At 47.1% G+C, this 23,679-nt stretch overlaps 1 pseudogene; it reads left to right on the top strand.

Moving 5' to 3' along the window:
- LOC144160776 (uncharacterized) overlaps positions 1 to 20,979 on the top strand; it is a 117,582-nt pseudogene extending 96,603 nt beyond the window's left edge.
- The last annotated feature ends 2,700 nt before the right edge of the window (positions 20,980 to 23,679 follow it).

Raw genomic sequence — 23,679 nt, 5'->3', positions numbered from 1 at the left:
TAATCTCCGAAGAAGTTGACGCCGAAATACGGAACACATAACAAGAATTATAGTAATAAGATTACTGTTTATCTTATTTTATTAGCGTCCTGGAGGCCACAGACCAGTTTTGTCCAAGTTAATTAAAAAACTAGAATGGCCACCATTTCAAGTTAACTCAAGCGCCTCAGACCTCAGAAAGAGAAGCAGCGTAACGCTAAGAACTCTGTTGTAAGTTCGGTAACGTTGTTAGCTGTGCCTTTCTTGTAAAAATTTTTGCTAATTTTTATCCCTAAACAGTCTCCATACATAAGCCTCCCCCCCAAACACCATCCTTTTTTTATAATGGTATTGAAGATCCAATGTCGCTGCCACATGACGATATAAACTATGCTTAACATTACATAAATTGTCTTACGTCCTTCAAATGGGGATCGTTTTCATAACGGTTTTTTTTCTTTGAAGGCGAAACTAAAACATTCTTGCTCAGAAAGAGCGTTAGAACGGCTAGAGAAAAGGCCTGATTGATTTGACATTTATTTTCCTCTAAAAAAGAAGTGTTTCCCTAATATTTTCCCCTGTTTTCCTTTCTTTTTACTGCAGGGCTGGTGAAATTTCCCGCGTTGAGAATCCGAAGTACGACGACTCTGATGCACAACGCTGCATCTGCGCTGGCTGCAGAGGTGGCTGAAAGGCATTTTATTCCTGCCGCTTAGTAATGGTGAAATTGGCCACTTTGCTGAGGTGTACAATAAACAACTTTCAAACTGCCAATCTTGCTCACACATGCTGTTCTTTTCAGTCATTTGCTGGCCCGCAATCAGAGCATGGCCAGTTTTCATTTCCACAATGGAGCATATATTGAGGCTAGAGCCTATTAAACTTTTCGAAACCACAACATGAAATTTTCTAGTTGAACGTTAACCATTCCCCCAAAGACACATTGCAAGGCATCTCTCAATCTATTCATGAGTTTATTTTCTATACACTAGTAACACATTTTGAGTATATTTGAAGCAATATTTTCTGTGCATTTAAAATGCATTACTAATGCATTTTGGACGTATTTAAAATTACATTGTCTGAACCTTCTTAATGCAAATAAACTTCATTTAATATATATTTTTGATGTTAATCCAAGGTTAACGGCCTGCTGTAGGGCATGTATGGCAGCAGCCTTGGGCGGGCTTCCTCTGGCCTGCAGCGAATAAACTGAATCAGGCCAATGGTAGGCCATACATAATTGGCCAATGGTAGGCCATACATGCTTGGCCAATGGTAGGCCATACATGCTCGGCCAATGGTAGGCCATACTTGCTCGGCCAATGGTAGGCCATATATGCGTGGCCAATAGTAGGCCATACTTCTTTGGCCAATGGTCGGTCAGCCAATGGTATTAGCGGCCACAGTAGATTGGACAATGAATGACAGCCAAGCTCCAGCCTTACACGGCCAAGGACCATTTTGGACTAAGGGCCGAACACTTTGGCCGAAGATTGGCCGGGAGGAAAAGGGCTGGCCAATGTTCTTTGGGCAAAGATTGGCCGTACATGCTCGTGCTGCCTGGGTTCTTTTTAGGTAATTGGTTTCGTCAACGTATTGTGACAGAAACCAAAAGTAAACTTCGCAGTTAAGACGTGAAAACTCTCTGTTTAAATTTTTTCATAATATCTATCATTCGAAATTTGGAATCGACAAGGAGAAGTATACACACGCGCATTCTACATATCCCAAAGTGGTACCACAATATTGAAGTAAATTATTGGCTTTTTTTTAGGTGACACCTTGCACAATTCCTTTTTTCTACGACAATATGAGTGCGAAATTATTCTCCACCTATAATTGTATCCATTGTTTCTAATGACGATTTGATCTCACATTCGATGCTTTCTTTTATGCATCCCCCTGCTGTAATGCATGAAATGCGAAGGAGGTATCAAACAAATAAAAATAAATAAATAAATAAATAAATAAATAACAAATAAATAATAAAATAAATTACTAACTAAAAATAAAAAATAAAAAAAAAGAAATACAGAGACACGGTGACAAGTGCCTGCTTTTGGGCATCCTCTGGCAAATAGGAATAGCTGGTGCGAAAGTTCTTTTCTCGGAGGGTCAATTGCCGAAACAAAAAAAGACTAACCCGGCCGCAGCCATTGCGGCTCCTGAAAGAGCGAAAACGTGACCACTGGAACGGTTAGAGTGCAAAGCAGGGCTGGCGCTGTTTTCGAGGGGTGTGAGAATGGTCATGTTACTCTCAAAAGCTGCAGGAAAATGTGTATACATAGTAGGGCCGAGCTGCAAATTCACCTCCGCGAGGTTCAGTGCATTACGCATTGAAACTCTAACAATGAAATACTGATTGTTTTATTCTTTGGCGTATGCAAGGCTTGCTGTATGCACACCACCATTGTAATGTTACCGGTTTGAAACAACCCAGCAAACCACGTTAGGTCGTGCAGACATCCTGGAGACGTTAGCAATGGACATTTCAGATGTCCAAAATACGTAGCTTTGGCGCCGAAATTACTTAAGTTCCACGTTGCTACAACTGCAAAAAATCTATCCAAATCACACAAAAGATAACGTAGAATATACCTCTCATAGTACTTTTATATGCTGTTTATCAGACGTTAACTTAGTGGTACGTCTTATGGATATTGCAGTGGTACGCATGCAAGACGTATATAGATGTCTGCTATACATTGTTTTTTTGTCTTTGGCACAAGCATTAGTTTGGTATATTCATGACAAGTGTATGTTAGTATGATATGGTTGGGATGAACCGTATGCTTGAAATTTACATTCTTTATTCATTATTTGAAGTTTGGCCAGCCCCATTTACAAGGTTGCGTACGTGTTGTGGGCATTTATACTTCAAATACATGTCTTGCTATCTATTCAGAACTTTGCTGTTACTTGGCACCTGGTTTCTAGATTAATGTGTTTCCATTTTTGAAGCGCTGCATACTGCAAGAAGTCTCATATGTGAAGTGCCAAGCTGAGAACACACTGTCGCCGAAGCACACGAAGCACAGCTCTAAACAAGAAATGTCGCATCGAAAACAAGTTGCAGTAAGTAACAGCAAACCAGTCCTGATCAGCACAAGCTCCCTGGACACTAAGGCAACCACAGTAGCGTCATCGAATTGAACTATACAGCACGGCTGTACAGGCCTTCTGCAAATAAACTATCACAGAAACAATTCAAAAATAAACTAATTAAAATGACAGTCTCTCATCTTATCTGTAAGTACCTGCAGCTGGGTAGTAAGAACGCTTTCAAAGTACACATAAAACACAAAAGAAGTCAGGTAAAACAGTTTATATTGACTTCCAAATTATGTAATATGCTTTCGCAACACAACAACTTTAATTCTCATTCCTATCTGCCCTGGCCCACAGGGTATACAAACTACAATTACAAGAATAGTGCAGATATTCATGACTACTATTCATGACAATAGCACTATGTACTATATACTATGTAGTATGTAGTGTGTACTATGTACTGTATACTATGACAATGTACTATTCATGACAATAGTCCAGATATTCACACACAGCAGAAAGGTTTACAAAAAATGGGAAGAAAATCAAACATGTAAACCCAGGGGGACAAGCACAAGATGGTTATGCAACTTGAAATATCTCACATTAAGTGAAATGGGTGAAAAACAATGATTGATTGATTGATTGTGGGGTTTAACGCGCCGGCGCAACGCAGGCGATGAAGCGCGCCGTAGTGGAGGGCTCCGGAGGTCTCCGGAACAAGACAGATTTGCCCGACTACGTGATTCACACCAAGTGATACGCTCAAAGAACAATAACACAAAATAAAAACGCGATGCAAGCACGGAAATCATTCAATGGTGGTTAAATGGTGCACGCCTACATCATCGGTTATGGTAGGGATTCTTGAACAGCTTGCGTTCTTCGTAGTGGTGCTAGAAACTGCCAAAATAGTTGCAGACTGGATCGGTTGGTAAGTGAGTAAAAATGTTATGGTCCAAACGTTCAAAGAAATTTGATACCTCTTCTAGCAATAAAAATAAGAAGCTGCAGGCTGTCGACAAAGTTGATATTTGTCCAGCATGTGAGTGACAATAAAAATGTGGGCACTTTACATTGTCTGATGAAAGAATTTGATGTCTGTAAAAACATTAGGATATCTAGTACATACAATGCAGGATGCCACTCGCAGGTGGAAAAAGGCGTGCTTCTCTTTTTCCCATACGACGAGAACTCCTGCGCCACGTTGACCGTCAACAGTAGCTTGAGCAGGCGCCTTGAGCAGACTGTTGCAGTAGCCCCTCCCTTGCAAGCCAGTTCCTCAATCTAGGCATGGGTACAGGAAAATGTGTGTTCTTAATACAGCTTTTAAGAGTGGTATAATACAGAATGGCCGCGTACCATTGTCCGTGGAAAAGACAGTGTATGACAGCTGCATCTTACCGGTACTCACCTACAGGGCAGAAACTTCCAGGCTCACTGAAAGGGCCTAACTTAAATTAAGGACTACTTAGCAGGAAGTAGAATGCTAGATGATGGGCATAACATTAAGGGACAGGAAGAGAGTGGAGTGGATATAATTTAATGTCAGCATTGGCACTAGTAAGGCAACCTTAAACTATGACTGCTAATGTGAGGTAACACTATTTATAAGAACGATATTTTGTGAATGACGATATTTTGGCCCCGTACAGTTGCAAGATATTTATCTGTCTATCCTAACCGCTTGGTTGATTGAAGTGACAATATATACACGGATGAAGCAATGTGCACAAAATGTGGCAAAAGGAAACATGCACAAACCCGCAGAGCGTTACTGCCATGGACGTATACAACCTGCAGCAGAATGGCGAGGTGGCATAGTTTCTAAATATGCTTAACGGAGCCTTCAAAAAGCACATCACTGGAAAACTCGTCCTGTTGTCCTGTTCGATTGTCCAGTTAGGCCTAAATTTTTAGTTGTAGTATACGTTTTACTGCAGGAAGCATTTTAATAGTGAAAGAAATTTTAGTGCACAGTCACATTGACACATATTCTTCTCCTAATTTGAACTGTGTGTCAAGTTTTGAGTGGCCACTGTATTCGAATTGCCGAGGTGATAATTTCATTGTATTCAGTTGTTAAGGCAGGCTTTAATTAAATTAAGTGCATTTTGCTTATGTTCTTTCAGCGGCCTTTGCGTTCAAACAATGCCCTTGTGATGGTGCCGTCTGCAGCATTGCTTACAATTTGGGTGGGAATGAAACCAAAATAATAAATCCCCCACTCACTCTGGCTACTACTGCACCTACTATACCCTCATCCCAAGCAAGCTGAATATTTTTGCAATCCAACTTTGCATCAATGCAAAGTTAATGAGGCCACATAAGAACACCTACCACACCATTCCTACAATGCAGTGTAGGGTGGGGCATGAGACAGCATTGGCTTGCACCAGGAGCTACATGCAGAAAACAAATTAAGAAATCTTTGTCTCAGCAATGAAGCACATGCAAAATATAAGGACTTGGGTGGCATTTAGGCAACAAACATGACTGGCAGACGGAATAGTCCGGACGCAAACAAGAACCACGTGACGTACAGCATGATGCGCGCAATCTGCAATTGATACTGGCTCAATTTTATGGCATACAGCAGGTTTGGGTTTTGCAGAGGTGGAATGACTTGGCTATATAGCATGCTATTTGGGGTAGGTCTTCCCCGAGTAAAAGTTGGCAGTTAGTCTTGTTACGAGTTTGGTGTTGCATTTGCAGTTCAGCGCTAGACATAAAAGAGACACCAACGTGTGCGAAAACAAGGTTGCTAATTCACCAGAATGGTGTGGTTAAAATAGAAATGTCACAATTCTATTCTTTTAAGCTGCCTATGCTTGAAATGTTGAAGGACTGAAAGTTAGTCATCGTCATCACCAAACAATTTACGCCTGCTGCAGGGCAAAGGCCTCTCCCATAGATCGTCAATTACCCCAGTCCTGCGCTAACTACGATCAATTTACCCCCGCAATCTTCTTGATCTAATCTGCAGATCTAACTTCATTTACGCCACCGCCTGCACGCTTGCGTTCTCTCGGTATCCACTCTCTTACCCTTAATGACCAACGGTTATCTTGCCTTCGCATTACATGCCCTGCCCACGTGCATTTCTTCTTAATTTCTACTAATATATCCTTAACACGCTTTCGTTCCCTGATCAGACCGCTCTCTTCTTGTCGCTTACTGTTACACGTATCATCTTCCGTTCGATTGCGCGCTTAGTGGTTGGCCGCTTCATTGCGTGCTGAGTGCCATCGCACAAACTTTGTCATTCTACAGTTTCTCCGCCCAAATCGCAGAAATACACCCACATGACGCTAAAATGGAAATGCCTGCCACTCGTGTTCATTATCACTACCGCACGTCAGGGTTTCCCCGTTCTGGTAAACAATCGGTCTGTTTGTTACTGACTGTACAAAAGGCGCCTCATATGCTGCGAACACAAACAAATCCCGAAGACACTTCTTAGGTGTTCTGCCTTTACGCATGTGTGGGAAACGAGGCAGCGATAAAGAATATGGACAAAACATCCACACAGCTAGGGCACTGTAGCAAATCAGCATTGCGGAGCACGTAGGAGAAACGGGTATAGCTGGCAGTGCGCGAGATGATGTTTATGTCCGGTGGTGTTGCCATTCCTATCGGATGTGTCGCGGTTTATGTCTGTCTTGTCTGAATAAAACTCAGTTACAGTTCAGTGCTCTGTCCTATCTTCTCTTCCTGTTATGTCCTCGTCTACGAGCGCTGTTAATCCATTGAAGATCGCGTGGCCAACAACCGCTTTTGTTGAGGCACGCTTCACAAGAGTTTGAATTTCGGCTGGTTGGTGCGAGAGAAGGTGGATTCCAACTGAGCGGATAGGGCGGAAACTAAACAAACAAAGCGCAAGTGTTTATCTACTTATCGCTCCGTGCCGGCTGTAACGCCACCCCTTTATTTCTAAGGCACGTTTCACACAGCGCCAGCAACAAAGTACAACCTAATGCCATTTCACAAAACTGGCAAAACTAATAAAGCGTGATATTTCATTAGTAATGACGTTGAGATGCGCAATACTCACGAGGGGAGGCGATGGACAAGGTCGGAACGGCAGCGGAGTAAATAGCGTTGCATCGGTGACAACTGTCGTCGCGGTTTCGACTCGCTGAGCTCTTGCAGACGAATTGAGTTCACAACACAACTCACACGGCTGCACACAGTCTTCATTCATTCACAGTAGTAACAGTAGGCATTTGAGTAAAATTCAAGGCTCTCATGCTGCGACACGTTTAAACTGAACGGCGCAACACGCGTCTGACGGTTGCACTTGTTGCACGCTAGGGTGTACTAGAGGAGTTAGTGGGATGAGCCGCCGGCTCCGCGCCTGCTTCGTCGCGAAGCGCAGTTTGTGGAAAGTTGGTGTGGCGGCGCTGCAGTCGCAGTAGATTGGGTTGTGCCGGTGCGAACTGCAAGCGGCGGCATAGGGCGACTGCAGATCGGAGGTGCCGCAGTCGTCTTGCGTCATTTGTTTTAGAACTGTGCGGAACCGCTGCTGCTTTTCATCCCTCTCTGTTAAGTGTTGTAAATGTGAAGAGCCTTTAGTGTTTAATTTCACCGTCCTCGGCATGCCTGTAGCCTTCGCCACTTTTGCGCGCTGGGACGCCGCGCCGGCTACAAAACTGTCTTATCACACCTTAGCGTCCCGAGAGATGAAGCTCGAGGATCAAGCTAAGAAACAAAACTGCGCGGTGTGCTAGCTGCACTTCGAGTACTGCTACATTCAGCGTGACTGCACGCACGTTATCGATGGTAAAGAAGTGAGAATCGCCCGCCCGAGTTGTACCCGCTGTGACGCCCGACGTATAGGGACCGGGTGGCCGTTGTATGGCACCACCGTCACTTCAGCGAACAGCGCCGCCGTGGCGAGCCGCTCGTCAGTGGACTGCCGGTGGCGGTCAGCGAGCCTTGTTATGCATGGCTTTCTGCGGTGCGGCTTGCAAAGGGCACATAACCACAAGGACTTTTTTCAGATCGGTAAACCTTGAGCGTGGATGTGACCTTCACGAGGCACGCCATGCGTGTGATTTACGCCCATACTCAGTGTTTACAAATAGCAGACGACACTCAATGCGCCAAGCTGGAAGTCAAGCTGGAAGTGAAAGTCCGCTCCTTCATGCAATTTTTCATGCCTGCATGCAGTTTCGCGTATCGAGGAGTATACTGCAGCTAAATGCTCCCACAAAGCCGGTGTGTACAGCCTATCCAGGAATGCTGCGGCGCTGGCCTCTGGCAGTTGATGACGACACGGTGTAGCGCACAAGCGAAAGAGAAAGTTGCGGGGTGCCTTCTAAGATTTACCTCAAAACAGAAATTGCCATGAACGACGCTTCCGTAACTTCATTAACTACGGCTGAAACATGTTTAATTTCACAAAAATGCTCTTACTACAGTCATCGGTAATCGTTTACAGAATAAATACTGCACGTTATCGCTTGTCGTGGAAAAGCATTGTTTTACAAGAATTTCAATGGTTGCTGGCTAGTTGGTTAATGGTTTTCCAAAAAACAATAGACCCTATGCAAAATGCGCCCCGCCATCTCACGTCGACTCCGGTAACTAGGTCCGCCATTTTGGTACGGTCGTTTGAAACCGAAACCAAGTAGCAACACATAGAAGGCGGGCATTGACCGCTCTTGGTGATGGACTACAATGCCGGAGCATTGCTGCGTGCCGCAGTGCACGCGACGAGGAAATACCGGTCCAGATGGAGAAAAGGCACGTGAAGTTCCACGCTCTTGAACGAACTTTCTGACGCGAACTATGCCGGCGCGAGCAACCTTTGTGAGACGCTGGGCGCGGTGCGCTGGGAGCGAATAGTTGTCATTGGTTTGCTAAGCGCGGGACTTCGTAGTCGCTGTCCGGATGAAAAATACAGCTGCGTTGGAGTTCCGTGGTTCAGCCTTTGTATTCTAAATGAAGCCTGAGCGTGCGTCACCTATTTATGACTGACAGCGGCGCTCGAGCGGGGAAACAGTACCATACGTTGTCAAAATTAGGCTTTATTTCTTCACTCGTCCCTGTGGCTCTACGCCCGCTTCATTTCATTGTTAAATGGTACCGCTTAGCCCCTACACGAGCCTATATCTTACCTAGGGCTGTAAACTTTTCTTGCCGCACTACGCCGTCACGGCGCGGTTGAAAATTTCCTCTGTCGCGGGCGCGCACGATATCGGAGTATGTTGTTAGTTTCTTTTCGGTGCATTTAGCCGCGTGTCGTTGCGGAAGTGGCGTACACTGTTTTATGATGATCTGACGTTGGAAAATTCGAGTTTCTGCACTTGGTTCCCGATTTGCCGGGCTGCAGGTTTGTTTACGTCAAGTTAACGTGTTGCCCATTGTCATTTCAGCCACAATTTATTTACTGTCGAATATTTTGCGACTAAAATACACACTCACTCCTATAGTTTGTCACATACTGTATGCATGCCTCCGACGTAATGATAGTGGCCATTGATGTAGGTAGCTGAGGCAATTTTCAAGTTTTCATAAAAAAAAATAAAACGGCCAGAGTTGCATCAGTCCGCCGCGCATCAGCCTGAGTGCTTTTGCTTTTTTTGTATCCACAGTGAAAAACCCAGTAAATTAAAATACTTCGCTGATTTATAACGCGTGCAGTATAGCAAACCGTGGATATAAATGGAACAAAGGGAAGCATTCGCGCACCCCTGCATGCAGCGGTCTAGTAAACACGACGTTGCCCAGCCTCTGCGTGCTCGCGAGATGACCACGGCGTGATGTGGCTTGAATGCTTGGTGGTAGCTCATAGGTGACCCACCAGGTGCCATGCCAGGCCTGTCCTTGTTTTTGTTACTGTGGGGGGTGAGGCCAGCAAAACTGAGGCAAAAAACCCATTCCAAATGCTACCAAGTTTTCTCCCAAGCGCTTGCACGGCACTTTATTGCTGCTCGCATTGCTCCTGCACTCGACGTGCGCCGAACAGACGCATTGGCAAGGGAAGGGAGGGGCCATTTTCTTGCGGGCTTCTCCAGTCAATGTCTTGGACACTCGCTGGCTTGATGCCCTGCTGTCTCAGACGTCCCCACTGTTGTGGCAGCTGTGCACGCAAGCTCCGGTGGCGCCTCTTTAAAACATTGGGATTGCAAGAAGACGAGTAGGTGCACAGCAGCCAGGATGTCACTCCATGCTCCACTGCAACCCACCGGGCACTCGCACGCTGCCTCCACAATCTCCCCACTGTCCGTCTCAGAGGTGAGGCACACAACATAGGGCCGGCCAATTTTTCTCTGGGAGAGAAAGCAGCTGCTGAGCACATGGATGAGGCCCAACCTGCAAGAACAGAGAGAGTAACAGTAAATAGCACTCAGGGAAGAACAGGACTATTCCGCTACAGTTTATGCTAAAGGGACAGAGCAGAAAGCAGTGGCCGCAAGGAACAGACTCAAAATGACCAGATTTTGTGTCTTGCTTAACACTGTTGCAAGGGCAATAATCTACACCTCAAACAGCAATGATGTCAAAATTGTTTTTCAAGTTCGAGCGTGCAAGTATCCCTGCATGCTTTATTAATGCACTTTCAAGAGAAGGAAGTTTAACATTTAGAAACCTCACCGTGGGTAATGATACCAGTACCCGCATATTCGTGTTCGTCATAACTTAATCAAGCAATATTATGATCACCTGGAACTCACTTCCAAAACCTTTCGAGATAAACAGGTAAACATTCAGGCTATACCGATGACCCATCGAATTAAAAAAAAAATTAGTTCAGTGAGTTCGAGCTAACGAGGTTTTACGGTATTATCTGTTCGGGCGCACTCAAAACATTCGCTTTAGAAACTACCACAACCACCCCACTGCCAAAAAAGGACAAGCCAGACACACAAACAGATTTTTGCGGCAGGACATGCGCAATAAATAATGAAAATACACACAAAAAAGAAAAATCAAGGCGCATGTGCGCTTTTGTAGTTGACTTTGCCGCAAAGTACGAATGCTTTGCGGCAAACGCGCGGGCGGACGACCGTCACGGAAAACGGCCGCAACCTTTCCGTAAACATCTTCGCCAAAAATAATCCCGTAAATTCGATGTACGCCATTTCAATCCACCCACTAGCGGCACGGTCTGGCGATTGTCGCTTTCCTCTTTCAGGGTTACTGCAACAGGGTCCCCGCTACGCATTTGCATGGTAAACAACGGTGAACAAAGTGCTATACAAGTGCTCATACCGGTTAAATCGCGTCAAGGAAAAAACAAACATATTTACTTACTGGGAGTCGCACGTGTTTGTCCGCACCGACGAAGGCGAGCAATGCGGCTCAGTGGCTAGGCGGCATGCCCTGTTCCGCTGCCGCTCGGATGGGTCTTTGGCGCGGCACCACGAGTGGTATGAGTCCTCAGACACAGTCGGCAGCGCAGACGAGTCCTTCGTCCACAATCCGTCGTCGGGACCCGGAAAACACAGTCCAGTTTGAGCCATACCGCGTTACCGTCACCTACTCTTCCACAGTAAACAATACGAGACTTCGAGATCGTCGCCCGTACCAATATGGCGGACGGTCTTGTTTACATCAGTGTTGCTAGATCACCAAGCAATTTCGCATAGGGTCTATTCCTGCGTGGCTGAAGGACGAGAGACAGGAGGGGGCCGAAAATCTGCCCTCAGTTTCACAAGTGAATGCTGCGGTCGAGTTTTACAAGCTGCCACCTACGCTTGAAAAATCATGCACTCTTCCGTATAACGACGATGATGGCTTATAGAAAAGCTTTCTCGTGCGGGTTTTCTTGGTTGCCTTCTGGATTTAAACTTTGACTAGTTGAGCTTCGAATTTGATCAGCACGCAGTTTGGTCTTTTGATCGCAGCGTCTGTGACTTTGACCATTTCCCATTCGATTTCGCACGAAGAAAGCTTTGCGTTCAACCATCGTAACCATTAGACGGAGGGATAAATGATTTTGTTGTTTAATTTTGAACTTTCATGTACCCCTCCCCAAATCTAAACTTTTTGCAGCGTTTCGGAAATGTGTCTGTGCTGGAGGACTCGGGCTGATGCACCCATATTTGAGGCAATTAATCCCGCGTTTTTGGTGTCTTCACAAGGCATTACACGATTTTTTTAGGTACTCCGTAAAGAATACGTAAGCATTAAAAAACACCGGCTGACGTTGACACTGCCTTATTTTTTAACTGCAGGTGGTAAGATGGGAAGGGGAGGAGGGATGGTTGTAGCTTGGGCTGTCGGGTGGGGGAATAACTTTGGCTCTTGATAAAAATGACCACCACAAACGTGGGAGTTCCACTTCGGCTTTCAGGCTCCCATGCTGTCACAGTGTCGCTCACCAAAACCGAAGGCACAAAGCTCACGGTTACAGAAAGAAAGTATAAACTACCGCAACATTTCTACGGCTACGCGGTAATCCATCTTGTACGCAAGTGCCTTTCTCTTCAAAGCACACGTATCGAGGTATCCCAGCGGCTGGCTTGGAAATCGTAGTCATTGAAACCAGTGAAGATAATTTAAACTAGAATGAATACTAATATTCCTAATAGTTTTATTTCTACTCAGATCGCGCGGAGCCATGCGCAGAGCGCTGCAAAAAGCGCTCATGTCAGTGTAGCCCGTTCCCAAACTTACAAGCGTCAAATAAGTTTATGTAGCCGTTAGTACATTTAGGAAGAAATGAATACTAATAATAGTTGTTTTATTAGTACTCAGATCGGGTGGAGCCAAGCGTAAATCACTGCAAGAAGCGCTCATGACATTGCAGCCGGTATCAAACTCTAGAAGCGTCCGACAAGTTTACGTAGCCGTTACTGCATCAAAGAACCCAACACATCTGTCTAGACTTCGCTTCATCTCACATGTCCGCTCATAGCACCACCAAAACATTCAAAGCACCGAAGCAAACACGACAAAAACAACGGGAGGCTGTGTAGTCCAATGCACCGGCTCATTCCAGTAACGAGAGGAATGCCGAGTGGTGGCGCTACCCGTCCAGCTGCCCGGTCCCTATAGAAGTATTTGAGCGAGGATGCGCCACTCGCAGGAGTCATTACAGATAGCATTTGTATCCAATGGGCGTAACATTAAATTTCCATGAACAAAAATGTTGACCAGCAGCCGCTTGTTCTGCTGAGCGACGGTTCTTCCTTATCACGGGATGTGCTGCTGTTACTTATCAAAAAGTTGGTAGGCTCGGCCCAGTTCCAATGTTTGGGCAAAGGGTTTGTGTTTTTCGAGTCTTGACGGATACATTTGCTAGAGATCTCGTGCCTTCGTCCTTTAATCCCACCGAAGCAGTCTTCCCAATCATTAGTTGTGTCTGCACTCCCAACTATAATTGAGTACGCTAGAGAGAAGCTTGCTTATTCAAAGCCCGAATAAGAGTCTTAATTGCTCTAATAAAATATCAGGACTGGTCTCTATGGCATATTCTCAGAATACCTACAAAATAGCGCGTCTAGTCGCGGTGTTCTGCTAAGAGCAAATCCGATGCAAAAATCTGACTAACTCACCGCGGAGGCTCAGAAACCAAGATGTTCTCCTGCTGAGCACAACGACAGGGGTTCGATTCTAAGTCGCGGTGGCCCATTTCCTGAAAACCCAAGACTCCCGTATATTCCAGATTTCGGCGCGTGTGAAAGATCTCCATGCCCAAATTAATCGGGAGCATTCCACTACGGCGCGCCTCATGCTGTTTCGACGCGTAAGACCCGTAATGAATGAATTGAATCAATCATAAATCTGACTCAAGTTTCGTAGAGTTTGCAAAAGCTTCGCATCGCTCACAGGCGTACAGTAAAATCGAAGGCCGCAGCTAGGAATAGGTTTAATAGAAAGTGGGTTGATGCGGCATTCACATCTGATTAACTGGCACACACACTTCAGCAATATAGGCGTCAATAGAAGGGTTGCTACCGCAACACTTTAAATATCATTATTTGAAGTTGAAGTTGAAGTTCATTATTTCAGTCAAGTACAATGGCTGAGGAGGCGGGAAAAAAAGCCGCTGTACTCGCGGCTTGACGGAGCTCCCACCCCCCACGACACAATCAGCAGGGACGAGGCAGGGAAAAAAAATCACAAATGCAAATACAAAATGCAAGCAAACAAGAAGCAAGGAAACAACAACAACAAAAAAAGAAAATGCCAGCGCAATAAAATATTTGTTTACACCGATTACGTCAATTGGGGGTATTCATGCTGTATTGTAAAAACATAAAAACATTTTCCGGAGGGTAGTGTAAGACGTAGAGCGAATGAATAAATCGTCGAAATCATATTTGTTTAGCGCTAAAGGCAAAGTGTGCGATAAAGTCTGGTGACCGTAATTTGTGCGAGCAGGTTTAATGTGCCAGTGTTTATGGTGTCGTGTGTAATGCAAATTAAGTTCTCGTGTAAGCTAGCGCTATCAGACAGAAAAGTAAGATTGTTTTGCATCTGAGTTTTGAATAGTTGGAGAAGGAGGAAGTCGTAAAGGTGATTGACGTTAATAAGGCGGTATTTAGAAAACAAGGGACTGGAAGATGATAAAGGTGGAACACCAGCAATTGCTCTTAACGCCTGCTTCTGTAATACAAAACGTTTTTGCATATTTTTGGCAGTTCTGGTCCCCCAAACTAAATGACAGTAGTTGAGGTGTGACTGAAATAGTGCATGGTAAATCAAAAGTTTAGTGTTCGTTGGCAGCATCCATTGCACCTTACGAAGAACACCTACTACACGTGCAAGGCTTGTCTGGATTTGCGCAAAATGGCTGACCCATAGCATAAATTCGTTGAACCATACTCCTAAGCTTTTAACAACATTAGCTATTTCAATTACATCATTCCCAAGCCTGAGGTGATCAACGATGTTGTAATTTACCTTTTTAGCTCTAAAAAATATTGCTTTAGTTTTCAGTGAGTTAATATGCAGTGCATTTTTCACGGACCATTCGTGTAATTTATACAACAGACGATTAGCCCTAAGTACTAAAATGTTAGCATCAGTACCCGAAAGAAATAAGCTTGTGCCATCAGCATATATGACATACTGAACTTAGTTATCTTTTTGAACTAAATCATTTAAGTATATAATTAAAAGCAACGGTCCAAGGATACTACCCTGAGTAAAGCCATGTTTTAAAGTAGAATAACCTGATCGATGATTGTTAATAGACACATACTGGAGGCGATTATTTAAATAGCTGCTAATTAGTTCAAGGGCTTTATTTCTAATGCCATATACAGACAGTTTCTGAAGGAGAGTGGAATGATTAATCCTGTCAAAAGCTTTGGAGAAGTCAACAAATATACCAAGCGTAATATTTTTACGTTCTGATGATGATGGTTGGTGTTTAATGGCGCAAGGCCGACGAGGGCAAAGAGCGCCAGAGAAATCATTTAATGAAAAGAAGTGATTACCACAAAAGGTAGGTATAAAACGTGTAAACTATACATAGTAAGATCAATAAAGATAATGGCGATGACTGGTGTATAGGGCCAGATTTGATTATGCGTGATAGGAAATGAGGTTTAAAAACTTAACATCTGACAAATACTTAAAAAGGCGTTTCACAGAAACCATGGCATCGTCACCCAGAAACAACGATGGGTGTAGGGGAATATGTTGTCTGTAGAGATCTCTGAAGTGTTTGTGTCGTGTTGTGTCAAGTGCCTTGCATTGTATGAGTATGTGGACTACGGATACGCCCTCCCCACACACCTGCTACACAGGGGTCTTGGAGATCCCGTGAGCAGGTGCGAGTGCGTTACATGCGTATGGCCTATCCGTAACCTAGCTAAGGTAACTTCAATGTGCCTGTTGTGTGAGTCAGTAGTGTATTGTCCCAAGTGTGGTTTTATGACGTGTAGTTTGTTGTCTGTCTATTCGCTCCAGTCTGCTTGCCAAGTTTTACGGAGTTGCTGTCTTATGTGTGGCTTCAGGTCTGGGTAAGGTAGTGTTGTTATGTTTACTGTGTTTCGGAGTGCAGCATTGGCGGCCATTTCATCCGCAAGTTCATTTCCGCCGATGCCAGAGTGGCCTGGCACCCAACACACAGTCACCTCAAGGTTTGAAGAATACGCCGGCATAATTGATTTGAAGACAAGGTTAACTACATGGTTTTTCGACGACTTTCCGGATGTTAATGCACGGACGACGCTCAGCGAATCTGTATAGATGATGGATTTAGGAATATTATGTTCAACTATGTGATTTACAGCCACAAAGATGCCATATGCTTCTGCCCAAAAAATACTTGTCTTAGCATTCATCGTTCTAACTCCTTCAAAATTGGGTCCATGAGCAGCACAAGACACCGAAGTGAACGTTTTGGAAGCATCACTGAAAAACTCTGCAGCCCTGTATTTATCCTGCAGATACATGAAATGCTGCTGAATCGCAATTCTTGGTGCCCTGTTCTTATCAAGATGCGTAAAAGACAGGCCACAGAGCACAGGGCGCAGATTCCATGGGGGTATAAAATCAGTGATGGGTGTCTTGTGTGTCACGTGAACGGATGGTGGGGTGGTCTTTACCAGCTCGGAGCAATGGACACGGGGAGCCGTTGACGTGTTTAACAACATACATTTAATGTACACTTGAAAAAAGCCTAACACAAAGCACTCAATAATTAAACTACACACAAATGATAAACACTCCCATCTCTAACAATCCCAACATACACTTCGACTCTAACCCAAAGGTCTATACATTATTAAGTTCTTCACAATTCATCCTAATTAACTTATTCTATCACCCTCAAGGTGATCTCACTACACCACAACTCCCTAGTTGTGTCCTAATACTGCGTCCCTATTGGACTGGCCTACCCCTGTCGTGGCCGCGACTCGGTGGTAGCCGTCCTCGTCTCTTCTTCGGTGCCGGCGTTCGATGCGCGCGGTCACTCCTTGGACGGCGTGGGCTCCGCGCGTCCTCACGTCTTTCCTCTGTGGCTACTTCCTCGTAGCCTCTCTCGCTGGAGGTCCTTGATGCCGGCGTTCGAAGCGCGCGGTCATCCCTTCGGCGGCGTGCTTCCTCAGTGGCTACCCCTTGGTAGCCGCTGCCGCTGGAGGCTCCAGGTAGGCTCGGCCCGAACGCAGCCTTTCGGTGCCGTCGAGACGAACGTCGACGGAGCGTGGACGTTGGCCGCTGGTGCCCGACCGATGCCGCTGGGGCCACGAAGACACAGGTTCGTGGTGCACCTAGGATGACGGCGCCGATGCGAAGTCGGCCCGCTCCCGCCCAGGCTCGGATGGCGTGGTCGATGGCGTGGCCGCGTCCCCCTGGCTCGTTCGTTGAAGCGCACGTACTCCGGCCGCCTCCTGGTTTCTTCGGTTTCTTCCTCCCCCGCTCTCTTCGTGCGCCCCGCTTTTATATCCTCCGGGCTCTCCCGTGGCGCACTCCCATTGGCTTCTCGCCTCTGCTATGTCCTTATATGGCCATCTCGCCACTTGTCCCCTGCGTGGCCTCCCCTGATTGGCCGAACAGTGTGCTGCCACCTTTTCCCAGGATTCCTTGGTGCGTCGGCGCTGGGGCTTGCTGATTGGCGCGCTCCTGGCGCGCACTTCAAGTGGCCGTTCCTTTGTTCTATTTCCTTGTTTTCCGGGGTTTTCATGCATCCCCTCTCGGGGGTTGCCCTGAGACATGACAATTACCCCCCGCTTTAAGAGTTTTTTTCTCAAAAAACTGCTTTATCTTGTCCGCCGAGGTATCTTCTGATCACCACCACTGTTCACTACTCACACACAGCACACCTTATTACACACCACCGTTCACTTGTTCATCACTCTACAGTTCGATTCTTTCTACACACCGTAATATACATTTCGTCCGCACAACCTTCGTCACGTTACAAACCCCTAAGTAATCATGTCTCACACAAAACTACTCACGCAGTCCGCTGTTCACCGCCCCTGCTTACTTCTTTAGTCGTACTTTTCACTAGACACTTCACTTTCATTTCTTTAACACTTGTCTTGTGTTCACGCAATTTTCACCACTTCCATTGCCAACACCACACTTTCTCAACGCTTATAAATAGTTCACTCATGTCTTCAGGACACACACATTGGTGCACACCCCGTTACCGTTTTATCACCGATACATCACTTTCTTAAACCCCAATCTACTCAAGCACTCCCCTCTAACACATCACTGCAATCAAGCACTTCAATATTCTCTAATTCGCCAACACTCTCTCTCAGTCTGCACCAAATGGTTTTCCTCCTCCGTCGCCTCAATTCATTCTTTGCCACTGCTACTTTTACACCGACAGTTCATACACTTACACTAACCTACTCATACAGTCTGCTCTACCAGCACCACAATAAAACACTTCAATAAATCTCACATTGCACACCACTGTTTCAATCCTAACTTCGTCAATAACTCCATTTCACTACTGCTGCACCGCAATACGACACCTATTTCGTCACCGTTACGGGTCCTATTTCTTTCCAAGTTGACACCGTGGTTTCCATCCGGTTCACTGACCTATTGCTTCATCTTCACCTTCTTCCGCCTTAACCACTCAGCACCTTTCCCTACACAATCTACTCGTTTATCACAATGAACTTCCTTCATATTGTTCGTGTGCCGCTGGCACACATCCTGGCTCGATGGTTGCGCTAGAAGCCAACGCTTTACCACTTCACCCCCTACGGTGCAGTAGTGTGCATCTCTCTGACGGCCTCTGGGTTGCAAGACACTTTTCGGGTCACGTTTTCTGTGCCGTGAGCTACCTTGCTTGCCATGTTTACTCTGAATCTTTATAGAGCTCTTTTCCCGCTTAGATTCTTGTCCCTTTTAGAAGTTTACTTTTCTGCGACCTGGCTGACGCTTTCCGGTTAGCCTCTCTTCGTGCTTACGGCTGTGCTCACTAACCTGCCCAAGCCTCGCTCTTGGAGTTTTCCGCTTCTCACGATTTAGAAAACATGCACGTCTTTGTTTGCGCCCGTGCTGCGGAGGTTCCTTAGTGTACTCTGGCCAAGGCTTCTTGAACGGGACCATTAACATCTGCACGCCATAACTACCAGATTTCTTTCGACGCGGCTTTTGATCGATAACCCTGCGTTTTTCAGTGTACGGTCCCAGCTTGACAGGTTCCTCTGCACTTGGTTGAGTACTCTTTGCCTTATTAACAAGAACAGGCACCGAGCGTTCCGCCTCCATTTCTGAAGACTTTTCTCTGGTTATTTCAGAAATAAGGCTACTCTCCGTACATGTTGGCGTCTCTAATGAACCCGTAGTAAAACCTTCTGGAGGAATGCTATTTCTTTCGGTGCATGGAGTGATGGGCACCTCAGCGTCCATCATTAATCGTTCGGGAACCTTGAGATCAACTGAGTCATCAGAGCTACTAGGAAGCAACAAGCTGTCTACGCCTGGCGTGCTCTCGGTGCGCCCATCTCCCAGCGCCTGGCCTGCGATTAAGCCACGCCCCGCCAGTTCACTGCCTCGCACCTCGAACGCGCCTTTCGCCTCAGCGAGCTGTCCACACAAACCATTGTTTTCTTTGTCTTCGTTTTTACTTGCGACCTCGTGGTTGTCTGCAACCCGCGTTCTTTCTATGTCACGTGCCTCATCGTGATCTGTGACCTGCGTTCTCTCTATCGCACGTGACTCATCGCGGTCGGCGATCCGCGTGTCTTCTGTCTCACGTGCGGCGCGTTCCCCGCTCTCTTTGCGTATCCCTTCTTGGAGCCACTGCTTTATTTCTGCATGTGCTCGCTTCAACTCTGCCTGTTTTAACTCAATTTCTATCTTTTTCTCCTTAATCCTTCTTTTCTCCGCCTCAAAATTTGTCTCCTCTGCCAAAAACCTTTCCTCCACCTCTGACCTTTCGTTTTCTTTGTGCGATTCTTCCTCCAACAATTCAAAAAACTGCTTCTCGTTCGAACCGCGCGTTTGAACCAACGTCAACAACCTTTCCAAATCTATTCTCCAAGCTGGTTAGACACGTGACTGGGCCCGATAGAAATATCCTGTATAAGGATAAATCTATCCTGGCAGTTGATATGCCAAGATCCTGGCAGGCTCGCCAATTATTTGTCACGTGAACGGATGGTGGGGTGGTCTTTACCAGCTCGGAGCAATGGACACGGGGAGCCGTTGACGTGTTTAACAACATACATTTAATGTACACTTGAAAAAAGCCTAACACAAAGCACTCAATAATTAAACTACACACAAATGATAAACACTCCCATCTCTAACAATCCCAACATACACTTCGACTCTAACCCAAAGGTCTATACATTAATAAGTTCTTCACAATTCATCCTAATTAACTTATTCCATCACCCTCAAGGTGATCTCACTACACCACAACTCCCTAGTTGTGTCCTAATACTGCGTCCCTATTGGACTGGCCTACCCCTGTCGTCGGCACTGACGTGTCGCACCCTTGCGTGGCCGCGACTCGGTGGTAGCCGTCCTCGTCTCTTCTTCGGTGCCGGCGTTCGATGCGCGCGGTCACTCCTTGGACGGCGTGGGCTCCGCGCGTCCTCACGTCTTTCCTCTGTGGCGGGATTCCCGCTAGGGGGCCGTGGTTTGCAGTCGCACCCCATATCGGCTCCGCTTTTTGACCCCTGTCCTGCAGGCTACACGCCTGCCCTGACGACGAACTGTGTGCTACGGCGCTCGATACATCACGGCGACCCCCTGGACACCATTTTTGTGGTACGTGGTGTATTTTGAGCGAACCAACGAGCTCCTGAATTCTGCGCCCAGCCGACGGCTCTGCTAGACCTCATCAGGCCTAGCACCCTCGACTCGGCGCCGCTGCTGCACGTGCGCTCCTCGCCGCCAACTGCAGCGCGCCACGGGCAAATCTCGCTTCGCTCATGGAGAGCATCGTGGAAGGAGAGGAGGTGGACCCCGCGGAATTCGAAAGGCCTGGCTGGGCAGAAGTTCGCCGCCGTCAGCGGGCCCTGCATGCGGATTCTAGCATTCCCGATCAGCAAGTAAGCACCCCCGGAAACCGCTCAAGTCAGCGGCCTCAGCGAAAGCGCCCAGCACAACGGACACCGCCGGCCACGCCGCTTCCCCCTGAGGATATTAAGATCGTCCTCCGCCCGCGTGGCGGATTGGCCCTAACTTCCGTCGCTCAAGCCACCCTCGCGGATGCTATCCAAGCCCAGGCAGGAATTGCACCAAACAGGGAAGACCAAATACGACCCCAGTACGTTGCTAACTGTCATCGTTAGCACGCCCTCGGAGGAACGCGCCCACAGGTACGCAAGCATTGCCGCCCTCACGCTTAGAGGGAACCTGTATGAAATCTCCTCACACGTGGCCGCCCCATCCAACACGGTCACAGGAGTCATCTTTAATATTCCTGAGGATGATAGCCCCCAACAAGTGCACGACAGCATATGCACTTACAACCCGGAGCTCCCCATTCTGGACGCCAAGCGCATGAACTCATCCAACATGGCCCAGATATTATTCGACGGCCAAAAAGTCCCCTTCTGGATCCGATACCGCTCAACGTTATACCGCTGCAAGCCTTTTCGTCGAAAGACTGAAGCGTGTCTTGCTTGCTGGTCCCCCGGTCATCGACAGGACGTGTGCCCCAAATCTCGTGATGCCCCTCGCTGCCCTCGCTGTGGGGCCCCCAATCCCGCTGATTCTCATCCGTGCACCCCGAAGTGCATTGTCTGCGAAGGGACCCATATCACTGGCTCCGCCGACTGCCCACGCCGATACCAACCGCGGCGACGTGCACCCACCTACGCTCAGATTGCCTCGGCGGGACAGTCCTTGAATGACACCCAAGACCAGAAAAAGCAACAAACTCGTCCGCCCGCGCCTCCGGATGGACTGTTCCGACGGCTCGATAAATCGGCAGGACCCGAGACCCGTGCACACACGGGAGTACCACTGAAACCCCCTCCGAGACAAGGACAAGTGCCGGCCGCTCCGGACTCACAGGTGAGCTGTCCCGTCGCTCCCGCCCACTGCTCATCTAACTCTCCACCTCTTTCCCTTGTCTCGCCCGCAGACATACTTAAAGAGCTTAACGCGATACGGGCTGAAATCTCCCTCCTTAGAGAAGAAAATGCGGCTCTCCGCAAGGAGAACGAAGCCCTGAAAGCGCGTGATTCCGCCCTGCAAGACACTCCCTCCTTTCCCACTCCTCCCCCTCCCAAACGTAAGGCGGTGTCGGACGACTCCATTCCTGACGCAGTCCTTCCATCCCCTGAGGAATCAGTTAGACAGCAAATCTCTCAGGTTGAGGCTTCCTGCAAGCAGGCGTTAGCAGAACAGAAAGCAGAATACTTGAGCATTCATGAGACAATTCAAGCCAGCATGACAAACTTGCATGCCAACATCGAAGCCCTGCGCTGCGAACTCCACTCCAGCATACGTGATCTAGTGAACAACATCAACTCTCTCACTGGCCCTCACCAGATTCCAATTCCCAACTATGGCCCAACCGCTCAGTAACAACATAGGGTCCACTCGGGTCTGGCAGTGGAATTGCAGGGGGTTCCGTCCTAAACGGCATGCCTTGCAACTCCTCATACAGGCAGCCGAATCTCCCCCTATGGTTATAGCCTTACAAGAAGTAGGTACCATGGCTAAGCTCCCTGGTTACAGGGCTTTTCAGGGCACGGATAACACTGCAACAGCAGTCCTAGCCCACCGGAATATCCCCGCTGAACGGATGCAATTTGATAGTATCCCCATTCTCCACGATTTAGTGGTGCTCTACCCACGTAAACGGGAGGCTGAGCGGCTATATATTCTGAACTTATAAAGCAGCCCTCGTTCAACAGCGCATACTTTTAACCACTTGTTTCTTCTCACCAAGCAAACAGTAGGCTCACACGCTCTTCTTATTGTGGGCGACTTTAATGCGCCTCACACGGCCTGGGGATACCCTCACTGCACGCGCAAGGGTAGGCTCCTCTGGGATCACATCCAAGCACATCGGCTTGCTATAGTATCGGATCCGACGATTCCAACACGAATTGGCAACAGTGTACAAAGAGACTCATCTCCAGATCTCACCTTCATTTATCATGTCACGGACGCATGCTGGTCCAACACCAATGACACATTAGGTAGTGACCACTTCATTCTTCAAACTGATGTCATTTTAAAACGCCCCCTGCGCTCCCATCCGCGTCAGACGCATCTGGCAGATTGAAACGAATTCCGAGAGGTGCGGCAAGCCCACGCCCCTCCAGAGATCACTCCTTCGGGTCTCGAACAGTGGGTGAACCAACTTCTTACTGATGCCCGAAGCACGCGCACTCCAGTGGATCCCGATATCCCATCCGACACGGTAGACACCCATCTGCAACACCTACAGAATGCCTTCCGTAGCATCCAGCGCAGGTGGAGGAAAATAAACGCAACAGAAAATTAAGACTGAAAATGGCTAAGCTAAATACTGAAATAGAAAACTATTCTGTCCAACTTGCTGAGAGTCAATGGCACGAAATTTGCAATAACATGAAAGGAAACCTTGGCATGAGGAGAACGTGGTCCCTCTTAAGACACCTCTTAGGCCCCGCTCGCGCAAAAACAGAACAGGGTCATCGGCTCACAGCCATCGTACAAAAGTTCCCGGGTACTAATCAGCAACTAATCAATAGAGTTTGCTCCTTATATCTTCCTTCAGGAGACGCTCAGCAGCTTCCATCATATCAAGGAGCA

Source organism: Haemaphysalis longicornis, unplaced genomic scaffold (assembly GCF_048455015.1).
Source record: "Haemaphysalis longicornis isolate Haplotype H1 unplaced genomic scaffold, Haemaphysalis longicornis Haplotype H1 scaffold_11, whole genome shotgun sequence".
NCBI classification, from domain to species: Eukaryota; Metazoa; Arthropoda; class Arachnida; order Ixodida; family Ixodidae; genus Haemaphysalis; species Haemaphysalis longicornis.
The sequence above is the reverse complement of the archived record's forward strand: the minus strand, read 5'-3'. Positions and strand labels throughout refer to the sequence as shown.